The sequence below is a fragment of the Stenella coeruleoalba genome (assembly GCF_951394435.1).
Source record: "Stenella coeruleoalba genome assembly, chromosome: 4".
Taxonomy (NCBI): domain Eukaryota; kingdom Metazoa; phylum Chordata; class Mammalia; order Artiodactyla; family Delphinidae; genus Stenella; species Stenella coeruleoalba.
The window spans coordinates 42,283,412-42,298,335 of NC_137149.1; positions in this window are offsets into that span (position 1 = coordinate 42,283,412).

Consider the following 14,924-nt stretch of genomic DNA (forward strand, 5'->3'; position numbering starts at 1 on the left):
CTATGCACAAAGCGATCCCTCTTGGATTCACTCATATATGAATTCACCAAACACTTACTAAATACCTCCCAGGTTTTAATAGTCAGAAGAAAAATAAATATGCAGTCATAAAATAACTCAGAAAGTGCTATGATAGAAATTCTGTATGAGGTATAGGATCCGGACGGGGGCTTCCTATATCACCAGGGGTAGGTTTCATAGAAATGGTAATGCCAGGAAAACCTCTGAAGGGTAAGGAGGAGGTACCTTGATGGAGTAGGAGGGGTGTCACTGGTCAAGGAAAAAGTGTATTTGAAAGCTCAGAGAAGTGAGAGATTGTATGGTGTATTTACTAGTTTATTGGAGAGTGGCAGAAGGTGAAGCTGGGCAAGTAAACTGGAGGTAGACCAGGAGGATGAGCTCTGCATGTCATGGGTCCACTAGACATACTAAAACTGCCCTTCCACTCCTTATATTTTAGAGCAAGGCATCCATGCAATTACATATTTAAGTCCACGCTTTGCTTTCTCTTTCAAGGTACTTTCTTTCTACTCCCCTCACCACCGTTTGGGCTCCTTCTGATGTGATGTGGGTCAGCACCAGAGAATCAGATCTTTACTTGCTCAGTTGTCTGTCAGGTGGTTTTGCAAGTGAGGGTCTCTGGCCCCTCTCGCAGAATAGACACGACTCTGAAGGTTGGCTATACTTCCTTTCTCCTAAATCTTACACATCAAAGACATTTCATCAAATGCTAAAAGAATGCCAGCATTTAGAAAGTACTTTGTGTCTCCTGAGGGTAGCAAGATGCTATATGTGAGATACGGTGGCAGATGGCTAAGGGGCCTTGAAAACAATATCCTTCTTGAAACAAATTAGAAAACCAGGTCGTTGCCACCATGCATGGTCCTGTCAGAAGAGAAGAATTAAGGCGGGACATATTTTCAAGGTCATTTCAGATCCTATTATCCTGCTTCTCTGATGATAATGATAATAAAAACAGCAACATTTTTGTGACTTACACAATTTTCAGAGCTCATTCACCTATGATCTCCTCTGAGCAGCTGATGGGGAAGGTGAACTTGGAGGACCAAGAGTGCTTCCAACCAGACCTCATGATTAAATGACATTTTAAATGGTAGGTGTGAGATATTGAACAACTTACAATCCATCCCTTTGTGTTTGATAACAAAGGATGGTTTCACAAAGAGCAAAGCTGACCTCCATATTTCTAAACTTGATATTTAGGTATATTCCAATAATATCCTATTATTCCTGTATAATCTATTATTTATATTTGCTTATAAAAACATTTCAAACTATTAAATTTTCATCTTGTTTCTACCATAGAAAGGCTGTTTTAAAATTTGCTGTTTTCCCCAACATACTTTAAATTTTCTTTTCAATTGTACTAAACTTACCTTTTTATAATTGCAAGCAGTAGTCCATAGTTAATTGCAATTTCACTATTAACAAAGAGAATGTGTTTCAGAGACATACTCATTTGAGTGAAACATAGTAACTAGAGACAGAAATGATATAGGAGACTTGGAGGAACTTTCCAGAAAACAATGGATAGGACCAATAACTAGAAATCATGCAATGTGTGTAAACTATGGGGAAGAGAGGGAAGAGGGTAGGACTTAGGTAGAGGTATCTTTCCCCAAGTGTATTCTGTGGAACTCATTCTGCTACAGGTTTCTCAGAAGAAAATTGAGCTCTTATGGTCAAATAAGTTGGATATAACACCTAATATACCATATTAGCCTAACAAAGCCTCTAAGAAATCCTGCAAAGCAAATTTTATTTACTCCAAAGTTTTTGAAACTTTTATACTACAGATATTTAGGGTTTTTTTCATATAGCTCTGCACTAGGTTTCCGTGAAACACACTTTGCGAAATGCTGCTTTGAAGCTAGGGAAAGTGTGAGAGAGTCTGACCTACATTTTGGCAGAAAAGGTAACCTATCAGCACTCCTACCAAAGACAAAATGTTATTTTACAATATTTTTCTCAGAAGGTCTTTAAAAACACTCATGATAAGGTATTTGGCGTGAAGAGTTCTGATGTCTGCAACTCACTTTGAAATGTATCAAAAACAACCTGAACTGATGAATGAACAGAAGGATAGACAGATAGGTGACAAAGTAAGTATAGTGAAATGTTAATTGTAGAATATATGTTGGTAGGTACATTAGGTATTCACTGTAATTTTAAAACTTTTCTTAATGTTTGCGAAAACTTTAAATAAAATGTTGGGAAGAAAAAGAATACACATGCGATCAACACTTGTGTTGTGTGAAGTATGGCTAGAAGGAGGTTTTCAACTTTCCATCACAGTTCCCATCTGTTGACCACATACCAAGTACTATGCCAAATACTTGACAGACATATTATCTCACTTAATATTCAAACTAAATGAAAGGAAAGTTTAGGGATCCCCATTTAAAGATGAGACAAGGCTCAGTGAAGTGAAGTGTCACGAGAAAGTTCACCATTGGTTTAACACCAATGTCTTTTATGCCATGTGTAAAAGGTGCCCAAATTATCATTCTCTTCTTGCCATACCATTCTCCACTCAGGAAAATATGGCAGTGCCCAGGGGGAATTTTCCTCCTCCCTCCAGCCTTATTTTATAGTTGAGTTATATTATAGTTCAGTTGTGGGGAGAAGCAGAAAGGTAGAAGTGAGTTATCTACTCCAGGAAGAGCCAAGATTTACTGTAGGTGGGGGAGAGAAGGAACAAAAAGAAACAGGGAGAAGGAAGGAGAAGACCATTTGGAGGACACGTGTGGATTGTGGTGGAGGAGATGAAAATGAGCTCTCTAGACAGTTTTAGGAGCAAGAGGAATGGAAGGAAATAATTTAAAATATATATGTGGTCACATATAAATGAAATTTTCTTTAATATTCTTTGAGAGATGCAGTATAGACTGAGGTTAGTTTTATGCCTTTGTTTTCTGGACTATATTTCTTGGAATGTGATATTTCTTTGCTTTATCTTTTGGAAAATGTGTGTAGGAAGCAGATTTTTGTTACTCAGAAGAAGGCATTCAGCTCCGGCATCCATGATCAAGCGACTTTCTTCAGCACTGGATTGGATGATGGAAGAGATGTGTGTTGGGAAAGTACAGGCGAAGATGGGGGACAGACACCCTCCTTCTCTTCTTACAATGTGTGAGCTTAAGCTAGCTAACCATGCCAACCCTTAGCACCATTATGCCAGTCAGAATGGTCTTCGTTGTGGGGACCTTTGGCTAATTATTCATGGGATTCCTAGAGTCATAACTGTCAGCCTACTGAAGTGCTGCTTGCAGTATGTAATCAAAAACCTTTAGATCTGGAGAAGACAGGCCTGACCTTAACCATTAAGAAAGACCAGGCCTGGGCTTGGTTTCTGGCTACTTCAGGCCTGCAGCTCCAAAAGATAATAGAGTCTTTAGTGTCTTGATGACTTTAACCCTTTACGTTGAGCAAGGAATTTAGAACTGTGTGCTTAATACAGTTGATTCTCTGAATCCTGGGTTCTGCATCCCCAACTTCAACCAACAACAGATCAAAAATAATTGGAAAAATGAAAAAATTCCAGATAGTTAGAAAAAGCTTGTATTTGCTGCACACCCACTGGCAACTATTTATATACTATTTGCATTGTATTTACAATTATTTACATAGCATTTACATTGTATTAAGTATTATAAGTAATCTAGAGATGATTTAAAGTATACAGGAGGCTGTCCAGAGGTCATAGGCAAATACTACACCATTTTATGTAAGGGACTTGAGCATCCTAGGATTTTGATATCCCAGGGGGTCTTAGTACCAATCGCCCTTGTATACTTGGGGATGACTGTCTTGTCTTTCTTTAAGCTATCCCTTTCCAGTAGAAGAAACCACCCACTCACACAGTGTTAGAAGTTTTTATTCCAGGTTCTATGGCAGCTTCCACGAGTTCCCCACACCTCACCTTCCCTGGGTACTTTATTGTAACTGGCTATGCTTGAAAATTGGATCCATGGTTTTGCCACTCCCTGGCAGGTTGCCAGAGTCCCACCCCTCAACTGGAGCTGGATTTTCACTTTCTGTGGTCCTAACCTGGCCAAATAATCAGTCCTAATTTCACCGGTGCCGAGGTCAAGGGCCTGATCACTGGCTGAGCTGGCAGCAGAGCCCGCCTTCCCGGTTCCTGTGAAGGACCTCTCTCCACTGCTTGCTACTGCCCCCAGGGATACAAGTCACTCAGCCAAGTCAGCCTCTCCGTTTTCTGCTCGGTTCTGTCTTGGTTTTGGTCTTTTCCTCAACGCTCCCATGTGATGTGGTAAGGGTCTGGGCTCTTTGGAGGGGTAAGTTCACAGCTACTGGAAGGGGCCCTGCGCGGGAGTTATTCATTTTCTTTCTGTGGGTGTTGACCCTAAACTCTATTTTATTCATCCATGCATCAATGAATTAGTGAGCTATGTCTCTATGTGAGTCTACAGGATAAGACCCAGAAATAAGGATACATGTGAAAAGGACCACTCCGATCCCCTCTGGTGGGGCACTTGTCTGATTGGAAGCCCCAGGCCCCACCCTTCTGGATCAGCCTCTGCATCAGTGGTGAGGCCACACTTCTTACCAGCTACAGGTTGAACACAATGGCATCCTACAAAGGCCCTTGCCTATGTGGCCTGGGACTTCTCTCTCAGCTGAGTGACTTTGGCTCATGGACTTCCCATCCGCCTGGTCAGAGCTGTCTTATGCTGTACTGCAGACCCAGAATCTTCCTAGCCAGCCCTCCTTCCTCCCCCTCTCCTTCCCAGGGGCAGGTCTGCATTTCCACCCAGAGACTCCCTGCCCACTCCCTCGCCTCCTCTTTATCCAACAGAGGCATCTCTCCCCAGAAGTTTATTGCACATTTGAACCTGTCTGGACATTTGCTTTGCTAGGAAGATTCAAGCTCAGAGGCCATCCCAGACAGACTGGGGAGGAAAGACAGGGAAGGAAGGAAAGCTGATGGAGGGTGTTGACACAGTTACAACTGTGGGCCACCAGAGGCTCAGCCCTGCCCAGAACCTTCTGAGAAACCATGCATTTCACCTCAGAATTCTATCACCAAGGGTCAAGACACCTGGAGTAGTTATTCACAACTGCTTCTCCTTCTCCTGCCTGAGGGTTACTCCTGGGGCATTAACCGTCCTGCAGGTAGTACTTCCTGATGCCTGCATTGCCTCTCCAGGTGGCTGGGATGGGGCCAGGCAGTCCATTCCAGAGCCCAAGCTCTTCATCACTAAGCTATGCCCCTCCAACACACTACAACATTTGAAAGCTTGAGTTTGAAACCAACATGGTGTCCAACGGTTACTTTTATTTGGTCACAAATTAGAAACAGTTTGATAGTCCATCTTGCTGACCTCACAGAACAGTTTTGAGGACCTCTGGCATGCATGTATTTGAAGGAACTTTGTAAACTGTAAAGTACTATCCAAGAGGAATAGATTATGCTCCTGGAATAACCTTGAAATTTTTCCCTACTTCCCTACTCTGTTCTGTTTCTGAAACAAACACATACATTGTCTTGTCTGTCCTTCCCCCATGCCCACCTACACTGTGTTCTAGGAGCTTCCTCTGATAAAACTGGTTTCACTATCTCACCAGTACAGGGTGTTTCATTGTATTCCAACATGGCTTAGATAACACAGATTTAAGAGTTTGTACTTCATCCTTCCTTGATCAATGTTCTCGACTGTTACACGCTTGCCTGAACCCCATCCCATTCTGTCATAGTGCCAGAGGCTTAGGAACAAGGAATGGTTTCACATCTCTCTCATGTCAGCAAGGCAGCTTTTTCTTAACCCTCTCTTCCTAAGATGGACCCTAAATCTTATTGGGCCTTTCACCTCTTTGAGACTCTCATGAAGGTTAAGGTCTCTCTCCTCAGAAAAATAAAATAAAATAAAATTACATAAGCCTATATACACACAGGCACACAGACAGATGCACACACACACACAAATTAGGTACAATTTTGGGGGGATTCACAGCCCCTCTGAAACCCAAGGACTGTGGGTGCAGGTCTGAGGTAAAACATTTGATCTCTGATGTCAGCTAGATCGGATTTTAAATACTGGTTGGTTGTAAAGTATCTTAACAATGATCCCAGCTCACAGTAAGTGCTCAATAAATAACAGCTGCCTTTATCATGAAAGTAACGCGCTGTCTCCAGAAACTTACACAGTCCCAGGAAATGTTCAAGGAAAAGGCTGGGCAGCTTAAACAGAGATTGCAGTTTTCTAGGGGGAAGAGGTTTATGTTCAACCTTGGAAGAGTCTAGTGTTGGTTCTCCCTCTGCTGGCCCATGTTTAACACGCACCCTTTGTTTTGATTCCGGTGAGTGTTGGAGTGGTCCTTGGGAAGGCAGTGGGGACAGAGGTGGGAGATGGGGAGTTAGGAGACCCGTGTGTTACTTATGAGCCAGGGAACATACTGGAAAAGCTAAAGACAGGGACATGTGTCTCTCCCTTTGTTTCTCTCCCTTTGCCTTTTTAAGCCCTAACTATTGTATTTGCTGAGCAAATCCTTTCTGGGTATCTACCCTGGGGACATAGCATGATCCCACATAAATAAGATATAGCCCTGCCCACAAATGCTGGGTCTCTCCCTTAGGAGGTTTGCCTTTACTTTCTGACTTAGAGTTTCAGCTGAAATCAGAGGGTACAGAATCACACTGGATGGGGTAATGATTAACAGCAAGGGCTTTGAGCTCTGATTCACAGCCCTGCCCTTGCTAGTGGAGTAATTGGTTCACTGGGCCTCTCTGAGCCTCAGTTTTCTCATCTATAAAATAGGGTTCATAATAGCCCCCCCTTATAGCATTGTTAGGCAGATTAAACAGTAAGCTGGGGGTGCAGTGGAGAGTTTAGCAATAAAAAGAAAAGTGGTAGATATTAGCATTATTTTTATTCTAACATAAAAATAAATAAATAATAAAAGCCTTTTTCATTTTTAAAATTCCACAGTAATACTTGCTTGTTACATAAGGTCAAACCACTTGAAATTGCTAGTATTCAGCCAGTTTTGACCTATAAAGCCAGAATATTTTCCTATGGTTCAACCTAGTAGAAGAAATAGAAATTTCAGATTGAAAAAATAGAAAGTATCCATAGCAACACCATCCAGAGATACCTGTGGGTGTATCCTTCTGACTTCTTGTATATATGTAAATAAATAATGCTGATGAGAGCTAGGAGTGAAATCTCAATCAAACTAGGTTGTTGTTGTTGTTTTAAGCTTAATCTGACTGGTGAAGGAGGGGTCAAATTTCCCCAGCGGGTACCAGGATTACGAGTGGAGCACATGGTCATTGAGGTCCCTGCTAACATCCACTCCACTTGAGAGAGATGCACTGTTTCTGTAGGACTCCGCAGCAGCAGTAGCCAGGCTGTCCGCCTGTCCCTTCTCAAGGGCGGAGTGCTGACTCAACAGGTACACTTGGCTTTGGCCAGTGAGGGATGTGGCCTTGACAAGCTGTTTCATCAGCTCCTTAAGATGAGATGAATTGTTGCTTTGACCTTATAATTTCCTAACCACTCTGGGTAATCAGGGTTTGGGCTAGAGCACAATTACTTACTAGAGTAAAACTGTGGGAGAGTTAAGCCTGCCATCTCTCTTTATTGTGCCAAGCATTTTACCAACGTAAATAACTCTTCACTAATTTTTAGAATGGAGACATAGCTATCAGGCTGCACACAGCCTAGCAGGGCTTAGCAATACATATCAAGAGTTTCCTAAATGTAGTGCAGGTCCTGTTAAGGGTGTAGAGGAAGCTGGGTCCAGAAGGGTCTGCTCTTTTTGTCTTCTGGCCCTGGGGCTGATGAAACTCTCACTGATGTAGATACAGCTTAACAACTGTGCTGTCACTTGCCATAGACACTCACTTTGTTCCCACCACTCGAATGAAAGCGTGAACGTGGCCATGTAAGAACACTGGACTAGGAGACAAGAGCCCCAGGCCCTAATTCTCTTAACTGAGTCAGTGACTCAGAGCAAGTTACCCATCTTCTCTGGCCTGTAGATTCCCAAGAGAAAAACCAAGGGATTTGAATCTGGCGATCTCTAAGTTTCCTTCTATTATTGTTTTCAAGCTTTCTGCACCTAATAGAATCCTTTCTTCTCATTCACTGAGCCTATGAACTAGAAAGCAGCAAGAATCCAAAGATCTAAGGGAGAATTAGAAATTATGGGGGTTTATTTTGTTCATTAAAAACACTTTTGAGAGAATAAAAAGGCAAGACAGGTTGTAATTTATCTATCTGACAAAGGACATATACCCAACATATATAAAGAATATAGGACTTCCCTGTTGGGGCAGTGGTTGAGAATCTGCCTACCAATGCAGAGAACATAGGTTCAATCCCTGGTCCAGGAAGATCCCACATGCCACGGAGAAGCTAAGCCCATGAGCCACATCTACTGAGCCTATGCTCTAGAGCCCATGAGCCACAGCTACTGAGGCTGCATGCTGCAACTACTGAAGCCCACATGCCTAGAGCCCGTGCTCTACAACAAGAGAAGCCACAGCAATGAGAAGCCCGCGCACCGCAACAAAGAGTAGCCCCCGCTCGCCGCAACTAGAGAAAGCCCGTGAGCAGCAATGAAGACCCAATGCAGCCAAAAATAAATTTATAAAAATAAATTAATTAATAATAAAACTTAAAAAAAAGAATATATATGTTCCTATATATATATCCTATGTATCAATGTGCAAAAGAATGTACAGACGACCCCCAACCCCAAAAAGGGTTAAATATTTTAACCAAAAGGGATATAGAAATAGTCAATAAATTTGTGGAAAGATACTCAATTTCATTAGTCACCAAGGAAATATAAATTAAAACCACAAAGATGTACCCTACACACCCACCAGAATGACTAACATGAAAGAAACTGATGAGGCAAAGAATTAAAGAAGATATGGAGTGTTTGGGGTTCTATACACTGCAGGTGGGAGTATAAAATGGTCCAACCATTTTGGAAAATAGTTTGGCATTATCTATGAAAGCTGAACATATATATCATTTATGACCCAATAATTTCATTCTTTAGGTATGTACTTAACAGATATTCATACATATTTCTCTCAAAAGACTCGTGTTAGAAAGCAGCTAAAAACTGGAAACCACCCAGATTTCCATCAATTGAAGAATGAAAAAATAAGTGTGGTGTATTTATACAATGGAATCCTAAACAGTAATGAGGATGAACAAAATACTTCTAAGCATAACAACATAACTTCTAAACACAACAACTTCTTAACAAACATAACAACTTGGATGAACTTCAAAATATAATGAAGAGCAAAAGAAAAGAGACACAAAAGAGTACACATTGTATCATTTTATGTACCTAAAGTTCACCGATAGGCAAAGCTAACCTCTGCTATTAGGCATCAGGGTAGTAGTTTCCCTTGGAAGTAGGTGGTGACTGAAAGGGGAATTCTGAGATGTTGATGATATTCTGTTTCTTAATCTGAGTATTAATTACAGAAATGTGTTCTGTTTGTGAAAATTTATTGAGCTGTGCACTTATTTGTAATTTGGGGGGTATGATACACCAGTTAAAAAGTTTTCTAAGTAAAAAAATTAAAAGTTATAAATTTCATGATATTTTTGTTATTCTTTCCCTAATACCACTACCAGAGGCTTTTTTTTTTTTAAACTATTCTAGCTTCTGTTGATCATCCTCTCTTCCAAATTTACTCTGTCCCATGTAACCGAGCATTTGAAAATGTGCTTTTTTTCCCATGGTTTTCTGATTATTTCATTTTCTTTAATATTGCACTGCCAACTGCATTGTGAATTTCTAGTACGTGGAAGCTATGCCTTTTGCCTTTGGACTCAGGCAGAAAGTAAAGAATGTCAAAGCTGCCAATCCATTCTTCAGATCCCATTGTTTATTGTGTCAATATTCTCATGCCATACTACAATCCTCAACCCTGGCTTTTTCTATCTTATTCCATTTGTTTATAAGCCTGTCAGTTCACCTTAACCCTGAATGTCCCATTTATAATATCTGCAGGAAAACCTGCCCCTTTTTCTCTGGATCACTCTGGCTTCATCAGTTCAGTTCTGCACAAATTCAGCAGCTGATCCATGCTGGATACTCTCTGATGCCCCAGGGATGTGGAAATTATGAAACTGAGTCCCTGTCCCTAGGAGCTCCCTGAATAGCCAGGGAAGACAGACTCAGAAATGGAAAACACCTCATCTGTTCATTAACTATATGGAAACGAAGATGTGAGATACACAACACAGCCATGGGTGGCTCAAAGAAGGCTTTCAAGGGACAGAGTCATCCTAGAATCCAGTCTGAAGGGTGAGTAGAATTCGAGCAGGTGAAGAAAGAAGAAAGTCTTTTCAAGCATAAGGAACAGCAAGTGTAAAATCACAGAATCACAGAACAGCAGAGCATTCCTCTGTGCCTGTGCCTGTGTGAGTGTGTGTGTGTGTGTGTGTGTGTGTGTGTCTGTGTGTCTGTGTGTGTGTGTGTTTATGCATGTGTGTATGTGCATGTAAGGGGTAGGGGAGGTGGAGTTATTCTAACCAGTTGGGTATCTCTGGATTCTAAGCAGAGGGATTGGGGAGGTGAAAAGTGAGCAGTATGTGAAGCTAAAGAGATAAGTAGGGGCTAAATGAGGGACCTTGAATGCTAAGCTGAGGAGCTTGGAGCCAGTAACATAGAACAGGGGTTGGCAAATGATAGCCAGGAGCCAAATCTGACCCACTGTTTGGTTTGTCAATAAAGTTTTACTGGAACATAGTCACATCTACTCACTTATGCATCATCTATGGCTGTTGGTGCACAACAGTGGCAATTAAGCAGTTGCTACACAGACCACACAACCCAGACCTTGATGACCCCCAGTGTAGAATGTGATGATCCACTGAGGGGTTCTAAGCAGAGAACTCAATGTGTGTGAGAGGAAATTCACCCAGACACAGACTTGGTCCATGCTGTGGAATGGAGACTTATATACCACAGAAGCATCATCGAGGGCCTTCTCAAGTTGAGCACCGTATTTTCGGAGCCCAGGACTATCCCGAGCTCTTCTCCACACCTGCAGATATTGACTGACATAATGGTACATGACCAGGGATGCAACTGGACCCCATGAGACTGATCAGGAATTGAACTGAGGTGGAATCCACCAACCTTGGGCTACTGTCCTCCAACACGTGGGTTTAGGTTTAGGTTTAGGGAGCTGTATGTAACATATCCCTTTCCGCTTTTGAGTTTGGAAGCCAATTGGTAGAAAATCCTAGCAATATAGTGAATAGAAATACAAATAGGATCTTTATTGTTAGTATTTCACCCCTGAATTAGGCAAACTTACCACCTCAGAAACAATGGTTAAGCTGACCCACCTCAGGGTTCTCCCTGTGAAGTCTTGTTCCTGAATGTTCACTTCTGCAAACAAGCAGTCAGAGAGGCAGACAGACTGAACTCCTCCAGGCACACTAATCGGATAGGTCACACCTCTGTCCCAGAGAATGGGACAAGAGGCAGTAGCGTCACCATAATGGAGCTTTCTCCACATAGAAGCATGAAGGCAGAGGACAGGAGCTGTGCCATCCCCAACACTGTGTTGTTATTTTCCACTGAAGAACTACATCTTTCAGTGATGTGTTGATGTTAGACTCTTGTGGGAGAATCTCTTTTGAGCCATCAGGCCAGACTCTACATCTATGGAGAGTAGTTTTCCTTTTAGGGAACTGAGGTCCTCACTGTCAGTAATCCTGAGAAGATACTGATGCTGAGAAGAGCAACAAGGACCAGGCACAAGTCTCAGATTAGATGAGAATAAGTTCGGCTCAGAAACTGAAGTGTGAAGATTCCTGGAGTGTTTGTAGTGGTAGGAAGTTAACTAGAGGGTGAGGCATGTGGAGGATGGGCCACCAGTCAAGGAAATTTTCTAAGAAGAGACCCTAGAATGAGAAGAAGCCAGTTGGGAGGAATTACAGGTTACAACCAGCCTTGCACAGCCCTTTCACTACCCCTGGAACTTCAGTCCAATCCTGTTCCACTGCCTGATCCCAGTTGTTTGTCAGGTATTGTACATGGCCCCGCCCTGTGATTCAGAGGGGGTAACAAAAGGAAGAACAATGCCAACCTCCTCTGAGGCCAAAATGGGAGAAAGAGTAATAACTACCAGCAACCACTCTTCTCAGAGAGAGGCCATCCCACCAGACACTAGAAGCAAAGAAATCAGCATGGAGACACCACAGGAAATATGTTGTGGAAAAAATCAAGGTCATGTCCCTGAGCATCTGTAAGTCAACATGGACCTCTTGGAAACAGCCAGGGACACTTTGAGAAGGGCTAATTCCCAGAAATCAAGTCATGAGACTTAAACTGTCATCATTTGGGTATTAAGGTAAATGAGGTATCGTTTTGAAATCACAGGCAACATATGAAAACACTTAGCCCATTTGCCAGCTCATAATAAGCAATAACTACTCAACAAACAGGACTTCTTATCATTTTTACTGTTGCATTATTATGATCTGTGCATCTTGGCTTTCATTTCCCCAGGGGGACTGACTGATTGGTTGCTGTAGCATCAAAGCTATATAGGGATCCCTGGACATGCTCTTAACAAGGATTTGTAGAGAAGGAGAGTTCCAAGTTGTGCTTTCAGGACAGTAGGGATTCAACTTTGCAGACAAAAAGAAGCTCTACAAAATGTGGGTCAAAGTCGCTGGAAATTGGGCTGTCTGTGGGGAGCTTTGGCCACAGCCATTGCGTGCAAAGGCGGGAAGAAGCTGGGAGTCGGAGGGGTGGAAGAGAAGCATGAAGTTTATACAAGGTGATTTCATAGAAGATCAAGCCTGACATATTTTTAGGTCCTGTGTAATAAATGCAAAACAGCCATTTCTCTTAAGAAACTTCTTCGAAATTGCAATAAATTCTCCTCAACAAAAACTCCAGTCAAGTCCAGCATGTAATCTCCTACTGTCAAGAAGAGTAATGCCGAGTGATATATGTTATTTTATTATTTAAAAAAAAAAAAGAGGTTGCTGGCCTGGAAGATAGAAGTTAATTTACCAAAGCTGCTTCTCAAGGATCTGCTTACGCATATAGTGGGATCTCCTTTTTAGCTTCTTGAGAAAAATGACTACTTTTAGGGAGATCCTCTTTGGTTGGTTCCTTCTAATACCATATCTCCCCCATGAAGTAGGAGTGAGAAGATCTGGAATTAGATAAACTGGGGATGGAACCCTAGCTCCATTATTGTTAGCTGTGTAGTCTGGAGCAGGTTGTTTCCCATAGCTAAACCTCGATAATCTCACCTGTAAACAGGAGTGATAGTGGAACCTACCTCATAAGCCTTGTCTTGAGGAACTGGTGAAATTAGGCACCTTAAGTTATGACACTATGACTTGGCATGCAGTACATGCTCAATAAACATCTGTTAGTATTGTCATCATAATCACCACCATTATCACATCATCATCATCATCCTCTTCTTCTTCATTATTACTGTTATTCTCCACCATCTTTAGGTACATCATATTTTTCCCCCAGTGTATGTCCCTCCTCAATATCAGAGCCTTAGGGATCCACAGTCATGTTTTGCAGTGGGGGTGGAGTTTGAGATAGGGAAAAAAATTGATTTTTTTCCTCTGTTATTTTACCCTGAACAGTCCTGCTGTGTTCATGGTGGACTTCATGGTGGATGGAGTGCACACTGTGTGAAGCAAGTAATGTGCAGGATAAGGTCAGGCAAGAGGAACCAAAGACACCTGACCCACTTCTCAAACCAAACACTCAGTTTCCTTATTTATCAAATGAAGAAAGTATTTTCTGCTTCATAGGATGTCGTGAAGATTAAGTCAGATAACATAGAAAGAGTGCCAAGCACAGTACCTGGCTTTTGTTTAGCATTCAAGAAATATCACTTTCCGTCACCGAGTTGACTTCAAGATCATACAACCGCTTTGATTTCCACTATATACGACACATATCTAAAGATATGGGGATTTTCATCAGAACAAAAGAAGCCCTATTTTCAAGGGCTTACAAGGTCTCTCGTATTACAGGAGTTCTTCTCATGACTTTATTTGGAACAAAGCAGAACTATTTTTCAAGATACATTAGCCTGAAATGGACTCAATTAGCACTGATTTTCAAAGTGATGGAGGTCACCTGAGAGCATTAAATTTTTAAAAGACAGAAAAGGAATTTGACAGAGACTTAGTCATTATTTCTGGGGAGGGGGTATGATTTTCCAGATTGAAGCACAGGTTATCACTTTAAACAAACCATTTAAAGGTGACTTTAAAACAAATTTAAATTAAAAGAAATGGAATACTGGTACATGCTGTAACATGGATGAACTCTGAAAACATAATCTAAGTGAAAGAAGCCAGTCACAAAGAAACATATTGTTTAATGACATTTATATGAAGTATCCAGAATAGACAAGTCCATGAAGATAGAATGTAGGTTGGTGCTTGCCTGGGCCAGGGCGGGGTGGGAAGAATTGTGAAATGACTGCTAATGGGTACGGAGTATCTTTTTGGGGTGAGGAAAATGATAAAATATATTGAGCTCATGGTTTCAAAGTCCTTCTAATATACTCAGACCATTGAATTGTGCACTTTAAATGGATTAATCGTATGGTTTGTGATTATGTCTCCATACAGTTGTTATAAAAACAACTTAGTAAGTTGTTACCCTGTAAATATTACACATGAAGAATGAAAGGAAAACAATGCAAAAGGATATTATTTGCTTGGAATAAAGTTTACAGTAACAGCATCGTGGATCCAAAAAGCTTTGAATCTCAAATAACTTAGGTGGCAATGGAGTTGGTGTGCTCTGGACATCCTCCATAGAGAACACACAAAGTGGGTCTAGAGATGACCAAAAAGCTACATTAAGGAGGCAAGTGGAGAACTGAATAAAGCTGT